The following is a 16,172-nucleotide window of genomic DNA, read 5'->3' on the forward strand; positions in this document are numbered from 1 at the left end:
GGGAATCTGAAGGCTGCATTCGACGAAACTAGTATGCTTGCTTGTTTAGCTCAGCGCTAGAAATTTGCCTTCACCGGGAGAGGTGAAGGTCAATACGCTCCACTGTACGCTCCACTTTTCTCTACTTGGTGAAATACTAGCTTGTAATGTCACTGCATAGTAGCACACTTTACTTGTGATCGACAATACAGGCAATGAAAGTCGATCTGTTGTACGTAATGAATGCATCAAATTATTTTTCTTCAACATAACCACAGGCCCTTTTGCTGGGCTAGTTGGTGTGACATTATGTTCAGGAAAGTAAAAACAGCATAAATTTTACACAAATCACACAGAAAGATGGACAGGACGGGCGCTGTCTGTCTTTCTGTGTGGTTTGTGTAAAATTTAGCGCTGTTTTAACTTTCCTGAACACAATAACCACCACAAGCATATCAATGAAATTCAGCGCACATGCGGATCCTCATTTCACCACGTACTTTTTACGACAAATAACACTATCACAGGACATGGGCACAATAAACACATGTGAGAAAAGGCCTCCAAATTCAGTTAGAGCTTCGCCTTTTTCGCACTTCTTGACCATGACATCAGCTAGAAAAGCAATTGCAAACCTGCTACAGGAAAGCGGTCTAAACATAGCGCGTGACCAAAATCACAGAATTGGCCACGATATTGATACATGCATTCGAAGATACAGTAGTAGTGCATGCGCTAGAAGAGAAAGAAGTTAAAGTTCGCTCTCGCTCGCGCGCTCGGACCACTGAGGAACCGCCGCAGTTTTTCGTGATCCGGTGTTCGATTTCGCGTTGCACGCTACAATATGAACGAATACACTTGAGCCCGGCACGTCCCAGAGGCAAATAGCTCGCTAGATACTTCAATCCTTACACGCTTCAAACGGGCATGTAACAAAGTTTCTGTATACACTAAGAGCAAAGCGAGCGCAGCTGCTTCCTTTACAATATCGCTCTCCGCCCATGTCATGGCCCCCGCCGCTCAAACAAGCGCAATCGTTGAAAAACGAAAATGACAGTTATACCGATGTCAGTGACAATCGCTGGAGCGTTGCAAGAACACGCATAGGTAGCAACGAGGTTTCACTGCCGATGTAAACGGGAGCGCGAATGGCACACACACACTGCACGTACAGGACGCGAAACGTCCGCACAATGCACCGACGACCGCTCTAGCGCACGCCGTATTGAATCACTGGTGAACGAACAGCGCGAATGCAGCGGCGGTCTCCCGACGGCTCCGAGCAGTGACGCAGTAGACGAAATGCCCGTGCGATCGTGGTCGCCGAGCACGTTGAAATCAATGCACGCAACGAGAGTTCTGCAGCGAATTCCACCTGGGATATGAGTGAACAGCGCCAACGTCAGCCTGTGAGCACGATCAAAAACAAACTCGAGCAGTTGAGGAAAGCACGCCTACGCCGCACCTCAAATGCTACTCCGCGGCCGTCTGCTATCGCCCGGTTTGTAAACAGCAACTACAACGCCGTTGCTAAGCTGCCGGAGTAAGATGGCCTCCCAATCGAGAAAAAGCCACGTGATTTCCTCCACACTTTTCTCCCAGGGTGCTGTGTGGAAAGGGCCTCTCCTCTTCTTTTCCTTCCTCCATGGCTGTAGCTATAGTGAAACTCAAGAATGAAGCGGTTTTTCCCCGTCAGAGGACCCCCTTCCAGCCAATGGCGTCGGCCGATTCCCGTGAGCCTGCTAGCGTGACATTAGAGAGAATGGAAGATGAAAGTGGGTGATCCCCTCCATACATAGTCACGCTAGTAGGTAAAACTAAAGCTCCTCAATGAAACAAAAGTAGCGAAAAGCTTTGAACTTTCCGACACTGCTCCTATCCTGGCGGGCCGCCGGAGAATCGAGCCTCCCATTGGCCGAGGCGCCGTAGTCACGTGTTAGCGCGCGCTTTTTGGCTCCACAGCAGACGCCGGCGCCATTGCCGAGGCTGGGAGTCGCGCTTCTTTTTCTGTGGTCGTTTTTCAGTTGTCAGTCGTGTTTATTGGGATGATTTGGTGTGAAGCGCCAGCGGCTGCAGTCTTTCTTCGCACTAAACGCCATTTGGCATGATTTTAAACAGACTCGTTCGCTAGCGGGTACGAAAGCCGTGCTGAAGTGCAGGTTTAATGTTGCTCGCATTGCGCGGCGTGTCGGCTTGGTTGCAGTCGGGCTCGTTCGCAGGCTCGTTCGCATGTTGTTTGAGCCCCGCCGTTTACGTTGCTCGCTATGCAGGTCTAGGCTTGATGTTGCGCGCATTGCTTGCCGTATTAAGGCGAAAGCCTTTAATGCCTCATACTGTCGTTAGCAGACGCGTCGGCAGCCGTCTCGACAGACGCGTCAGCAGGAGTGTCGACAGACGCGTCGGCAGCCGTGTCGACAGACGCGTAGGCAGACTCGTCCGCCTTTCGGCGTCACTGTTTAAAAGGCTCACGGTTCCAGCATGAATAAAGGCGCATCTAGTGAATGCATGGGCTTCATAAATAAAATAGAAGGAGTAAAGTCAAGAAAAGGGAAATAAAAGAAGAAAATAAACAAAAATAGAAACAAAATAAAAATAAGATGTGAAAATAAAAACAATAAAATTAAGAAAAGGAGCAAAAAATAAAAAATTAACAAAATATGAAAAATAAAAAGTAAATAAAAACAAACAGTGGCCAGGAAACGCTTTCGCCTTGCAGCACTTTAGAGAGCCAAAGTGCCCCCTGAATTTTTTGTGTTGCTGCAGCTGAGCTCCTGGGCTCACGAACTCGATACTAAAGGGGCGGTACTCGCTGTTCGAGCCTACGCTGCTCATGCTGCTCGCGGTGCAGGTCTAGCTTTCATGTTGAACACATCGCTAGACGTATTTGTTTTGTTACAGTTGCACTTCTTCGCTCACGAACTCGACACCAAAGGTTTGGTTTGGTTTTGTGGGGTTTAACGTCCCAAAGCGACTAAGGCTATGAGAGACGCCGTAGTGAAGGGCTCCGGAAATTCGACAACCTGGGGTTCTTTAACGTGCACTGACATCGCACAGTACACGGGTCTCTAGAATTTAGCCTCCATCGAAATTCGACCGCAGCGGCCGGAATCGAACCCGCGTCTTTCGGGTCAGCAGCCGAGCACCATAAACACCGAGCCACCGCGACAGCCAGCTGCCCTTCAAAAGCTCACTTCAATAGGCTGCAGCGTTGACATGTAATGCCAAGTGCTGAGAAAATTTTCTTGTTACGCTTTTCGCATCAACGAAAAGTATATTTCTGGACATTTGAAAGTTCAAGCTTTATCCTTGAGATGGATCCTGTCTTGATCATGTTTGATTCTACTTATTGTCACTGGTGCGCTAACTACGCGTTGATTCGTGTAAGTTAACTCTTCAGATGGAGAATCTAAATCAACCACGGCGGTGAAAGTTAGAGGAAAAAGAAATGCAGCAAAGAAGAAGACTGTCACCGCCATCACCATTAAGCCCGAGGACATCATCATCATCACCGACAAACCTATGTGACTCATGCGGGGACGTTGAATCTGTAGACCACTTCCTTCTCTACTGTCCAAAGTTCGCACTTCAGAGAGAGATTTACCTGGGGGTCCCTCTCTCCAGGTTAGGGCTCCCGTTATCTCTGCCAGTGTTATTATCGTTCCGTGCGAGCGCCACAGGATTTGCATTCGGTTCAATTTGTGGGATTCTGCATGATTACATAATTGCAACTGGTAGGTTGATTTGCTAGCTCTTTTAAAATTCTTGGAGTTCTTTCTCTTTCTTGTCACCAAATTGTTCTTTGTTATTTAACTTTAAATACTATTCTGACGTTTTTCATCGATACATTTTTCAAAATTCACGCTTGGCTCCGATATTTTCGCCTAGAGGTGTGCATAGGTGTGCATAATCGCCTAGAGGTGTGCATAGAGAGGGGTGCATAGATGCATAGAGAGTTATTGGGATTATTTTTTTTTCTTGGGAAAATAAATAAAGTAATAAATAGAAATAAAAGAATGCTGGGGAAGAAAAAAGTCAACAGAAAGCAAAAAGACCAATGCCATTCTTAAGAGGATGATGAAGGAGAAAAAGAATGCGCCATTACTGAGGAAGCAATCCGCCGACGTGGGTATGCGCCATTATGCATGAGGGCATCATCATCATCGTCATCATCTGAGGAAGCAGAGGAGGAAGAATGCGCCATTTTGTGTCTTGGCCACTCCCCCGTAGTGGGTATGTGCCATTCTACTTGAGGCCAACCAACCAACCAATTTTCGAACAAGAAGATTACGCTGTGAAGAAGATTGCGCAGAGCTTAAAGTGGGAGACATGGGACGCGAGTGGGTGATCAACAGAGCAACAGCGAGTTCTCGTTTCTCCATCATCGAACCATTCTGTCGCAGGAGAACGTCGTTCGTGTTGGTGCTTATTTACTGGGAAATCCTCTTCTCCGCTCAGCCCATCATGTCAAGCTCACTGAAGGACGAGAGGCCGGACATGCGGTTGAAGGCAGCTCAGCGTCCGGCGGACCGTCCCTGGTCTTCCGAAGTGAGCAACCCGCCGCGAGAGAAAAAAGGGTCTCTGTGCTACTCCTTCACGACACCACCAGTGCGCACTTACTGCCAGGTGACAGGCATCGCTGTTCCCGTGAATTTCGCCGGAGCGGACCAACTTTGCTTCGACATTGAAATGAATCTACCGGATTCCCATACCGCTCCCGAACGCCTACAGACTGTGATGAAACTGTTTCATATAGAAACATACAAGCTCTGGCTTCGGATTTCGGGCGAGGAGCCGACGTGGCTGTTCTCTTGGGACCAGTGCACGCAACCACTACGAGGCACGAAGTTAAATTTTGACAAATTGTGCAAAGTCTGCAACATCGCAGTCGTCTGTGAAGTGCCCTTCTACCGCTTCAATGTGTCGAACTGCTTGACACTGCAAGAAGGCGCAGATGAGGTAGAGTACTGCTACTATAAGGAAGGAGCCACTGCGCATGAAAGCAACGCTCGTTGCCGAGAACGGTCAGCTTCCCAACCGGATATGACGAATATGGACTCAAGTTTATTAGACTATATTAGGCCGCTACTGTATCCTGAAACGGAGTATTGGATCCATCTCCGAAAAGAAGATGGCGGTCAGCTGAACGTAATGATCGCGTTAATCACACAAGACGTCGACGAGTCCTCGTGCTTCACTATCCATTACTATTATGGAGAAAAGTGGTTGTTCAAGCACAACTGCAACGAAACCTATTCCGTTATCTGCGTAGAGCCTCTACAGAGGCCGTTCGATAAACACGATCATAACTGCACGTGGCGGCAGCCAGATAACCATTTTGACGTCTGCGTTGAAGAGAGCCACGCCTATAACTTCACTGCTGCCCAGGATTTCTGTGCCGAGAAGTCAATGACGCTTTGGCAGGGGTCTAATCTGCTGCAGCTTACTTTCCCGCTTACACCTCCTGACAAAATCAGGAGGAGAGAAATTCTGTTGTGGGATCGGCAGTACCTGAACAACTGGGAACCACTTAACGATATGTGCTTCGTCGCCAGCATGCTAGAAAATCCCCCGGAGAGACGGCGTCACAACTGCACCTACAAGTTTCCATATCTATGTACTCAAAACAAGACTGAGAGATTTACGCCCCATGGGCAGAGCGACAGGTTGTACTGCGAGAACATCGATAAGACTGCAGGAATCCGCCCGCGCAAGTGCTTGAACCGCCACGGCCTGACCTTTGAACAAAGTGTCGAGGCTTGTGAACAGCTCGGGATGTACCTAATGCCGGAGGGGCTGCAGGATCTCGACTACGAGTGGCTGACCGGCGAACAGGAGAACAATACGCATGACAGCGGAGTGACCCCCATCTGGCTACACCCGCTCAGGAACTGCAGCGGAAAGTGCGTGGCCCTCGAATGCATCGACGGCTCCTTGCTTCAGCAGGGTCTGGACTGCTCTCAGAAACTGGCCTCTATCTGCTTGTACCCACCGGCAATATTTCCTCTTCCAGCACTTGGCGAAGAGGACTGTGAGAAAACCAACGACCGGCCAGAAGCGAGCAATAACGACACTGCTGGTGACTCCAGCAATCCAGACATCGCGGGAACCATCCCGCCCAAGTGTAGCAATGGTGGCCGGCGCTCAGATCACAACGCGCTATCCTGTGTGTCACCTGAGCTACAAGAACAGTGGAGGCTTTTGGAGCAGTCATCCGATGTCGATATGATCTCTGAGCGCTTAGATACACTGGTAGATGAGATCACGTCCACTTCCGATATCGAAACTACGTGTCATCACGTGCAGCAGGTACTGAAGAGGTTCGACGAGCTGGCTGCACTGCTTAACGACGCGGAGAAGGCAAAAGAAAAGGACAAACTGGCAAAAGCGCTCGTTCGATTTATGAGCAAAGTAATGCTGATGACAAAACTCTGGAGCTGCATACCCGTAGACGAAAGACTAGATCTCGCCGCCGAACTGTTCAACAAAGTGCAACGTTTCGCTTCGCTGTCGTCTCATAGGTGAACGCTGTTGCAAGAAAATAAAAACAGTTATAAAGCCTAAACCAGGGTTCTCATATTCGCGCTGGTAGCACTGCCTGTCCGCTAATTTTGGAGCATTTTAAATTTTAGTGATGTGGAAGAATAAATAGCGCTGTGATGTTTCTTAGATAATGCGCGCATTTTTTCATTGCAGTAATAGAGCGATTTCGCTGCGCATTTTTTTGTTTTCATTTTTACTTAAGAGATTCATTAAGAAAGGGGAAATTTATTTTGCATTCTAAAAAGAGAAGACGCTATGCTGTAGCCTCTAGGTTCGAAGCAAACAGAAAACGTCCTGTCCGCAACCCATTTTTGTCTATATATAGTTGTATACAGCACAAGGTAAACGAGGCAAATGTTCTAAAAGGGAGGCTCTCCACTCGATGGCGTCCACCAGTTCGCATGAAGTCGATGTTGATCTGCTTGAACCTAACAGCGTGATATCGCAGGGGTCTTGTATAGTTGCGAGGAGACTAACCCTAGTTAACGGATTAATAGCGATGTCATGATAATAGGTCGATGGCCTGGGCCTCCTTTGAGTGGCGTTTGCCGCTATGCTCATAAGTTGTATGCGACTATAGTCGTAGTTTGATCTTTCCTGCCAAAGTATTTCGCAGTAGAGGCATTTTTTCGGGCACTTCATTTCTAAAATCGGAGGGGAACGTGATGGAGTGCCCACGTAATATATTTATTTCAAAAGTGCTGCAAGTAACCTTGCATCGTAACCCGCTATTGTTCAGTTTTTTAGCGTGTTTGACTAATTAAGAGACACGCAAAACGTGAAAAAAAACTCGAGTTTAGGATTGAGGGAACCTTGGGAATGTAGAATATTATTGCTTAATTTTAATTTTGAATAGTAAGTCTGCAAAAAATGTCCCGCAAATGGAGATTGTCATAAAATGAACACAGTCAGATTGGCCTTTTGAATCAGTTACGGATCTTACTTCATGGCGTTTCATTGCTGTTCCGTTGATCTCAGTACTTTATGTAACTTGACGACCGTCGGGCATAACACGCGGGGGTCGCAGTCATATCTATTTATTTATTTATTTATTTTACCCTCAGGGCCTTGCAGGCATTGCAGAGGGGAGTGGGCAGAAAATATAGAACGAACAATGGAGAAAAAGGAAACGGGTACATAAAACATTAATCCATAAAAGATACATGAGGGTACATAAAAGATGAATGAGAACGGTCTGTTAGCCGGCAGTCGCAGCTTACTGCCGATGTATGAGTGGAAGACGGATTTTTTTTTCCGAATGCATTCTTTCTAAGAGCATGAAACTTTCGCCGCCTCCTAAACTTCTCTACGGAAGAAAAACGATTTTTGCTTGAATGCAAAGATTATGTGCAGTATTGATATTTTTTCTGGTACCTCTAGATTTCAGGCATTATGTGAAATCCATATGATTTCTGCAAGCATCCCGATAAGTAAAATTTCCTCTTATCCCCAGCACACATGTCGTATACACTGTTACTTTTTCTTACAAGCGGCCCTTCCTTTTGGAGTCAAGAAAGTTCGGAGAAGCAGGGCGCGGAGGAGGTGAAAGCGCTCCATAAGAGGATGAGGAGGACAGAACCGAGGAAAAGAGCGTCGCGGGGCGCCACGGGTGTGTCCGAGCGCAATTCCCGCTCGTATATCACGTGACAGCTCGATGCGTCCGACTGGCAGGACTACTGGCGCCCAAGACGACCATTTTGGTCATGACAGGCGAAAAAAAGCTCCGAGGGGTGCAAGGACACAAGGATGACGCAACACATGTACCTGCTGCCCTGGTAAAGCACATCAGTGAGAAAGCGTAAGCGCAGAGAAAGACTTCGGTTTCTTACCTTGTAGTGCGCGTGAGCGTGCTATGCTGTCACTCGTGACGCTGGCTCTTCTTTCAAGTCATGCACCATGGGAAGCCAAGCACCAGGTCGGACGATGGCTTGTAGCCATCTGAGAAAATCGGTGGGTAACTGGCCGGCAGTGGGTGTCGCGCCCACAACCTACCGAAGCCGATGCGGGTACACGCAGGGCATCATGCATGACTTTCACTGGAAGCAGGCAAATCAGCGTATCGAGAATTGAGCCACGCAGACAAGCAGACAATTCAGCCACGAAACTGGCTGAAAGGCACTCCACGCGTTGGCTGACTCTTCCTACTTTCAGAGGTGAGTTCAAAAAATAAAGAAAGGCGGGAGCCGGGACGATTAATTCGATTTCATAAGGAAATCGGCCGTAGAGGACAATAATTCGAAGTTCTTAAGAGTGCTCGGAGCGTGTAGATCGAGTTCCCGTTTTAAAAAGACTAGTTCAAAAGAGTAAATTGCTGGGCTAGTTGGTTTATAATGCACAGATGATGGAACCAGAGAAACTAACGCAGGACAAGACAAAGAGGCACACACACAACACCGCTGGAAGAAGAAGAGCTTGACAACAAGCTGTTTATCGGATCCTTTTCATCCTATACAGATAGATGTCCATAACAGACAGATGTATATAATCACCGACAAAGGTAAGCGACGCTCAGCTCCAGTGGCGGTCATATTTCACGCAAAATTTGCCTTACTCTTCTATGTTAACAGCAGGTGCACCGTGGCGCACCCGTTTACCGCGTGCGTCACGCACGGTGCAATGGAAAACGATGCGCCCATGAAGATATAAAATCCACTTAGACCCTTTCATATGTGAACAACACACACAACATTGCATTCGCCTATGCCGCATGGGCTGTTAGGTCGACGCCTTCGTTCTTGCTACAAAGGTCCTTCCGCGGGCGGCACGGATGAATATAAAACAACGCACGGGGACCGGCCGCGCCGTCTATTGCGCGTGGAACACACCATGCTAGCAACAGGTCTCTGGGTTGCGGATCTCGGAGGCCGCAACGTAGCGTCTGTTCCATTGGCACTCGGCTGGTTGCGCCACCGGTTCGGTGAAAGACTTTCCGTTCGAGGCACATGTGCTCCGGCCAATGATACAGTTGTCTCCAACGGTCACGCTTGCAAGAGCCGTGTATGAATAGCCTGAAACAACTTGCCGACCAGCATGACACTGCTTAGCTGCAAGGCCTACGTGTCCAAGGAACAAAATAATCGTCATCATTACCCAGGTTGTTTAGCTCCTACCCACATGCTCCATCCTAACTGTCAGGCGATAAAGCTGTAGAGTAGTTATACTGATAAAAGCATGCACTTGATGCACTTGATGCACTCACTGTGTACACTGTACAGTGAAAGCTGCGGCCAGTCCCCATGTCAGTTGCATGCTACGAGGTAACGCCTCACGATAAACAGTCGTTACTCCATGCACAAAATTTAGGCGTTAAAAAACCGGCAACAACGGTGTTTTTATGTCACGTGATTCTAGCTGGGACACTGATAGCCGCTATAAATAATATTCCAGCAACGTTCTCAAATCAGGATTCTCAGGAGTAAGAAAATATTCGGTTTAAACACATTTCAACGCTTGCTGGAGAACTTGTTCACTGATGTTCTGTATCTTTCGGTGCAAGAACTCTTGGCAATGCGGTGATGACCCTACTTCCTCTTTTCCTTTTACACCAAAAAGTACGCAGAACAAGTGGTTGCTCTTGCGGCGCCTTCATGACATAGTTGAGCTAAGTGATTTGACAGCAGTGTTTGTTTTCTAATAGAATGTCTGCACACCCGAAAAAGATGCAAAATAAAGGCTAACTGCTTCAACGAGCGTCGAAATGTGTTTAAAGAAAATATTTTCCCCTCTCTGAGCACCTTGATGCAATGAAAGGAAGAAATGCTCATAAATTGGTTTTGTTGTAATAGCGTCCTTCAGGGTTCTAGTTCAAATTTATTGATGTAAAGAAATTGTCTGGCTGGATTAATACGCCATGAATACGGTCAGCATAAAAATGGCAGGGTGCCAACAAGCATACCATCAGGGTTCCGACTGCGGTAAACTAGCAAAAATATGAAGAGGCCAGCAATGGCGCGAAGCCGTTGATTTGAAAGTACTTAACGGTAAATTTGAAAGTACTTAAGGGAAACGGCGACAGCAAATGTAGCGCTTGCTAAGCTTGATGAATGGACCCAAAAAAATAGCTTGAAGATTAATGCTGATAAAACTAAAGCAGTTTTGTATCATACTAGGAACAAAAACATAGACACACAAAACACAATTACACTACGGTCAACTCCTGTAGGGATTGTGTCTAGTTTTAAAACTCTGGGTGTCATTTTTCAAAACACAATGTCATGGGATGCCCACATAGATTATATTGCAAAAAAACTATCACAAATAGTAGGCATTGTTTCGCGAAATCGCCATGCATTCCCTCGCCACATTCTGATGCTGATTTATAATGGTCTTTTCTCCCCTAGATTTAATTATTGTCACTTGGTATGGGCATCGACTACTAAATCTAATATAGACAGAGTGCTCATTCTCCAAAAAAAGTTTTTAAGAGCTGTCGAAAACGTACCAATGCACCACCACACACATGAATTATTTAAAAAATACAATGTAATTCCAGTAACAAAATCCTATGACTACCGGCTTTGCAAGTTGTTCAAACAAGAAACTAAATGTAACAATTGTACAATTCAGAACATAGCTCAGCTAGAGAATAATGCAGTTTCATACCAGACGCGTCATTTTGAACCATGGAAGGTTAACACAAGTAGAACTACATGCGGTCTACAAATGCTGCAAAACAAGTTACCCCGATTACTAAACAGTTTGCAAGCTAAAAATATCCAACTCGACAATATAACTTTCAAAGCACTGCGCGATCTTTTCAAAACGAAGTAAAACGAGATTTTGTGTCTATAATATTTCCCCATGAATGTATTAAAAATGTGAGTACGTGTTACACTGAAATGTGATAACAGTATATATGTTTTAGCGTTTTTCTTGTAATATGTTGTTTTTTTTTTTCACTTTTTTTTTCTTTACATGTTGTGATAAAATATGCTGTGTATAAACTTTTCTTTACGACATTCCGCCAACTGCCAATGAAAGGGGGCCTGCGGCCCTGTCAAGCTGGCTTATGGCAGCTTTTTCTGCAGGCTTCCTGCATCATGTAATGTGATGTGAATAAACTTCTTCTTCTTCTTCTTCTTCTGTTGGGCTTCGTTCATAGGTTTGAGTGGGTGTAGTAGTAGTAGCAGTAGTAGTAGTAGCGGTTGTAGTTGTAGTAGTAGTAGTAGTAGTAGTAGTAGTAGTAGTAGTAGTTGTAGTAGTAGTAGTAGTAGTAGTAGTAGTAGTAGTAGTAGTAGTAGTAGTTGTTGTTGTTGTTGTTGTTGTTGTTGTTGTAGTAGTAGTAGTAGTAGTAGTAGTAGTAGTAGTAGTAGTAGTAGTAGTAGTAGTAGTAGTCTGCAAGAACCAAAACCTTGAGGCCAACATTCACCACCTGTTGTGAGTTTTCCTGGCGTTGACGCCGACAAGAATTCGGCACCTGGCGGCAGTGGATCTCTCGCCGAACAATCCTGATTCTTACACCGTACGGACCCATGGACCACATCATCGTTCACTCCTTGACTTCATTAGATCAGCGAACCCTTTATCATTTATTTAAGAATCCTCGTCATCCTTCATTACACACCGTTTTACGCCTTCAGGCAATAAACATCGCTTTTAAAAAAATAGGCATCAATGTAAAATCATGGACAAAAATTTGCGGGATGTGGAATCGCAGAACAAGAAATTATTTCTGCGTTGCCTCGCAAGCCAGTCAAATGGTATTCCTCTAGCAGATGGAGCACGCCTGTCTCGTCATGCTTCTATGCATTTCATTCACCTGCTGGGCTTAACCAAATTTTTTTCCGTGAATCCGCATCCCGCAATCTTTTGTTCACGGCTGTACCTGAGAAATGTATCTTGTCCAGCTGACCCCCGGTGCTACATTTTATGTCTTCTGTCGCACTGCAACGCCATAGAAGTCAAGTGCCGAGAGGCGCGTATTGCTGAAACGTGGGCGGGCTGTGACGATGTCATGACGCTTTCCTATGAGAGCCGTGTGAGAGCAGCTGAGGTAGCAAGGTAACCCGGTGATGTAACGGCCTGAAGTCGAGCACGGCTTCCCTGCTTGGTACGGCACGCTGTAGTATGCACCTTAGGACAGCCAAGTTGTTGGACACAGCAGTAGGGTCGTCGGGGCATTCCGGCGGAGGAAGGAACAATATACTCTCCCGATCCCGGACTAGTTCCCGTCGTCATCGCCCGTGTGTCCATGGATCCACTCGAGGCGGATGCGCACGTTGTGCGTTGAGAGGGCTCTGATTGTAGAAGTAATACACAGCTCATTCATTAATTCGGTGAGAGCTGCTACGCACGTCCCTTATATTGCGGCTCCAGTCTGCTTTGAATAAACGGGGTGAAGCACTCTGGCGTAGATGTGAACACGATGCGAGGGATAGGGGCAGTAGAGGTACCCCTGTCACTCAGTCAGTACAGATAGGTTGACACTGAGGTTGAGCGGAATACTTCGAATATTATTCGAGAGCAGCATTTGAGGAATGCTGCGCATCGTTGAGAAACGTAGCCCCCGAAGTTCGCCAGATTGGTAGACTTTGTTCTGCAAGGCCGACTGCTATGCTTCTCACTGCGACGTAATCCGCATATTGTACGACAGACAAATAGCGTAGCCCTGATTTAGACTTGCACAAGAGAGCAAAATAATTTTTTTTCCTTTCTTCTCTAACACCTCGTACACTCAGCTACGCCCATGAATACAAGACTTACCGCTGGGCGTTCACAAGGACAAGTATCCTACGTGTTCCGGAACATGAAGAGGTGTGCAATAAAGTAACGGCACTACACACGTACACAGTGCCGTCGTTGTGCACAAGTTAAGCAACGTTAACTCGTTAATAGTAAGCCACTCCCATCCGGAGGTCCCGGGAAACGCAGGTTACTGAGAGCCTTTCTTTCACCAGCCGAGACAAGGAGCCCCAGGATGACCGGCTGAAAGTTTTGCGTTCAGGCAAAGAGGAGCCTTTACAGGTATAATATAAGTACTACCAGGGAAGACATAGAAGGTGACAAATTTTTATAGGCTGTTCGTCAGGTTCTTGATTATACTCTTCAATACTAGTACAAATGTATAGTGCTGTGCGAAACAAGGCTGAAAAGTATGAATCCGCCACGTGCATTGACGCTTCTACAAACGAAGAACACAAAATGATGGCTTCTATAAAATGCATGTACAGAAAGAAATTCTATATTTCTGGGTAGCTTCCAGAAATAATGTCGCTATTTTGTATTAGGTACAAACCATTCGGGAAGGTTATGGCTGCGACATCATCGCCAGTCACCCCCTTTACCCATTTGTCCGTACGGCTCCTGCTCGCCTGGGCAATGTTCTCTTTGACCTATACGTTAACTTCGTAGTCTTGGGTTCATTCATTTCCAACACAATAGGACGCCGATGGTGCTTATGACCATGTCCTCCTTGATGTCTGGATGTGCAATTGTGCGCAAAAGTGGAGAGACCATGTGAATGGCGGTGATTGAAATTCTTACGTGTACAGAGGCGTGACTGGCAGAAGTGCTTGGTGAGACACCCTATGCGCATCTTGAAAACAGGCGCTGCACGGTGAGAAAGCGCCCGCATGCGGTTCTCTGAATTCGCGTGGTCTCTCCACTTTTGAGCACCGGTGTACAGCTTTACAGTCTATCAGAACATGTTTAACGTTACTTGCATGAGCTTCCGCAGTCTGTCTGTCTGTCTGTCTGTCTGTCTGTCTGTCTGTCTGTCTGTCTGTCTGTCTGTCTGTCTGTCTGTCTGTCTGTCTGTCTCTCTGTCTGTCTGTCTGTCTGTCTGTCTGTCTGTCTGTCTGTCTGTCTGTCTGTCTGTCTGTCTGTCTGTCTGTCTGTCTGTCTGTCTGTCTGTCTGTCTGTCTGTCTGTCTGTCTGTCTGTCTGTCTGTCTGTCTGTCTGTCTGTCTGTCTGTCTGTCTGTCTGTCTGTCTGTCTGTCTGTCTGTCTCTCTGTCTCTCTGTCTGTCTGTCTCTCTGTCTCTCTGTCTGTCTGTCTGTCTGTCTGTCTCTCTGTCTGTCTGTCTGTCTGTCTGTCTGTCTGTCTGTCTGTCTGTCTGTCTGTCTGTCTGTCTGTCTGTCTGTCTGTCTGTCTGTCTGTCTGTCTGTCTGTCTGTCTGTCTGTCTGTCTGTCTGTCTGTCTGTCTGTCTGTCTGTCTGTCTGTCTGTCTGTCTGTCTGTCTGTCTGTCTGTCTGTCTGTCTGTCTGTCTGTCTGTCTGTCTGTCTGTCTGTCTGTCTGTCTGTCTGTCTGTCTGTCTGTCTGTCTGTCTGTCTGTCTGTCTGTCTGTCTGTCTGTCTGTCTGTCTGTCTGTCTGTCTGTCTGTCTGTCTGTCTGTCTGTCTGTCTGTCTGTCTGTCTGTCTGTCTGTCTGTCTGTCTGTCTGTCTGTCTGTCTGTCTGTCTGTCTGTCTGTCTGTCTGTCTGTCTGTCTGTCTGTCTGTCTGTCTGTCTGTCGACTGCGGAAGCTCATGCAAGTAACAGACAGACAGACAGACAGACAGACAGACAGACAGACAGACAGACAGACAGACAGACAGACAGACAGACAGACAGACGGACGGACGGACGGACGGACGGACGGACGGACAGACAGACAGACAGACAGACGGACGGACGGACGGACGGACGGACGGACGGACGGACGGACGGACGGACGGACGGACGGACGGACGGTTATTCGGTCAAGGTCCTTGATGGTTTCTCGATGTTTGATTTTTATTTTGGCCTGTTTTATTATTATATATGTGGTTGATTATAGTGCTTTATTAATATTTAATGAATTATGCGTCTCCTTCAATGGTGGGTGGCTGGTGTCACGCTCCAGTGTAGCCGCTTTTTCCCCGGTCACCTTTTCCGCCCGGTCAGTTTGCGAAACAAAGTTACTTTAATTCTTCTAACAATGTTTATATCTGTGCTTCCCGTGCTTTAAAGGACTACTAACCCATATCCTCCAATACGGCTTTTTTTTCCATGAGCCCATAAAGCTTATCTATCGAACTGTCCACTGGTTAACCTCTAGTCTTTGCTGCACAACTGCTTTCAAGTACCGCAATCGCAGATGTCAGCCGCGGAACCATCATACCCTTCCGCAGTCTTCGTATTACTCCATATATATTGTATCTCAGAGTGCTCTATACTTCATTATGGCCGTGGTTTCTCTTTAAGTTTGTTTTGAGATGGTCTTCGTGAGTCTTTAAATAATTTTTTTCCTTAATTAATCCACACACCAGGTCCCACACCCCCGATCCCCAGATCCACACCCCATTAATCCTCACCTATACACATGCTACGTCTCTAGGCGTCGTATTTCACATCCCTGTATTGAAACGGTTCCAGTACCGCTGTCATTAAGCGCCATAATGTTCAATTTTTCAACACCGAGCTTGAATTTCTGCTGCTTCCGTCCTAATATTTCTAAGCGAAGCTGTGCCTCGCTTAAGCTATGTGAAAAAAATGCTACGCCATCCGCGTACACTAAACACCAAAGACATCGGGCTATTACGCTAGATTAAACTTAGCCCTCTCCTGTAGCATGTGTCCCCATCCTTGCTATTAAATCATGAATTATCAGCTATTAAATCATGAATTATAGCTATTAAATCATGAATTGAAATAGCCCTAGCCAACGTTGAAGATCAGCAACGAAAAGATCATGAAG

The sequence above is a fragment of the Amblyomma mixtum genome, chromosome 2 (assembly GCF_055824585.1).
Source record: "Amblyomma mixtum isolate Tamu chromosome 2, ASM5582458v1, whole genome shotgun sequence".
NCBI lineage: Eukaryota > Metazoa > Arthropoda > Arachnida > Ixodida > Ixodidae > Amblyomma > Amblyomma mixtum.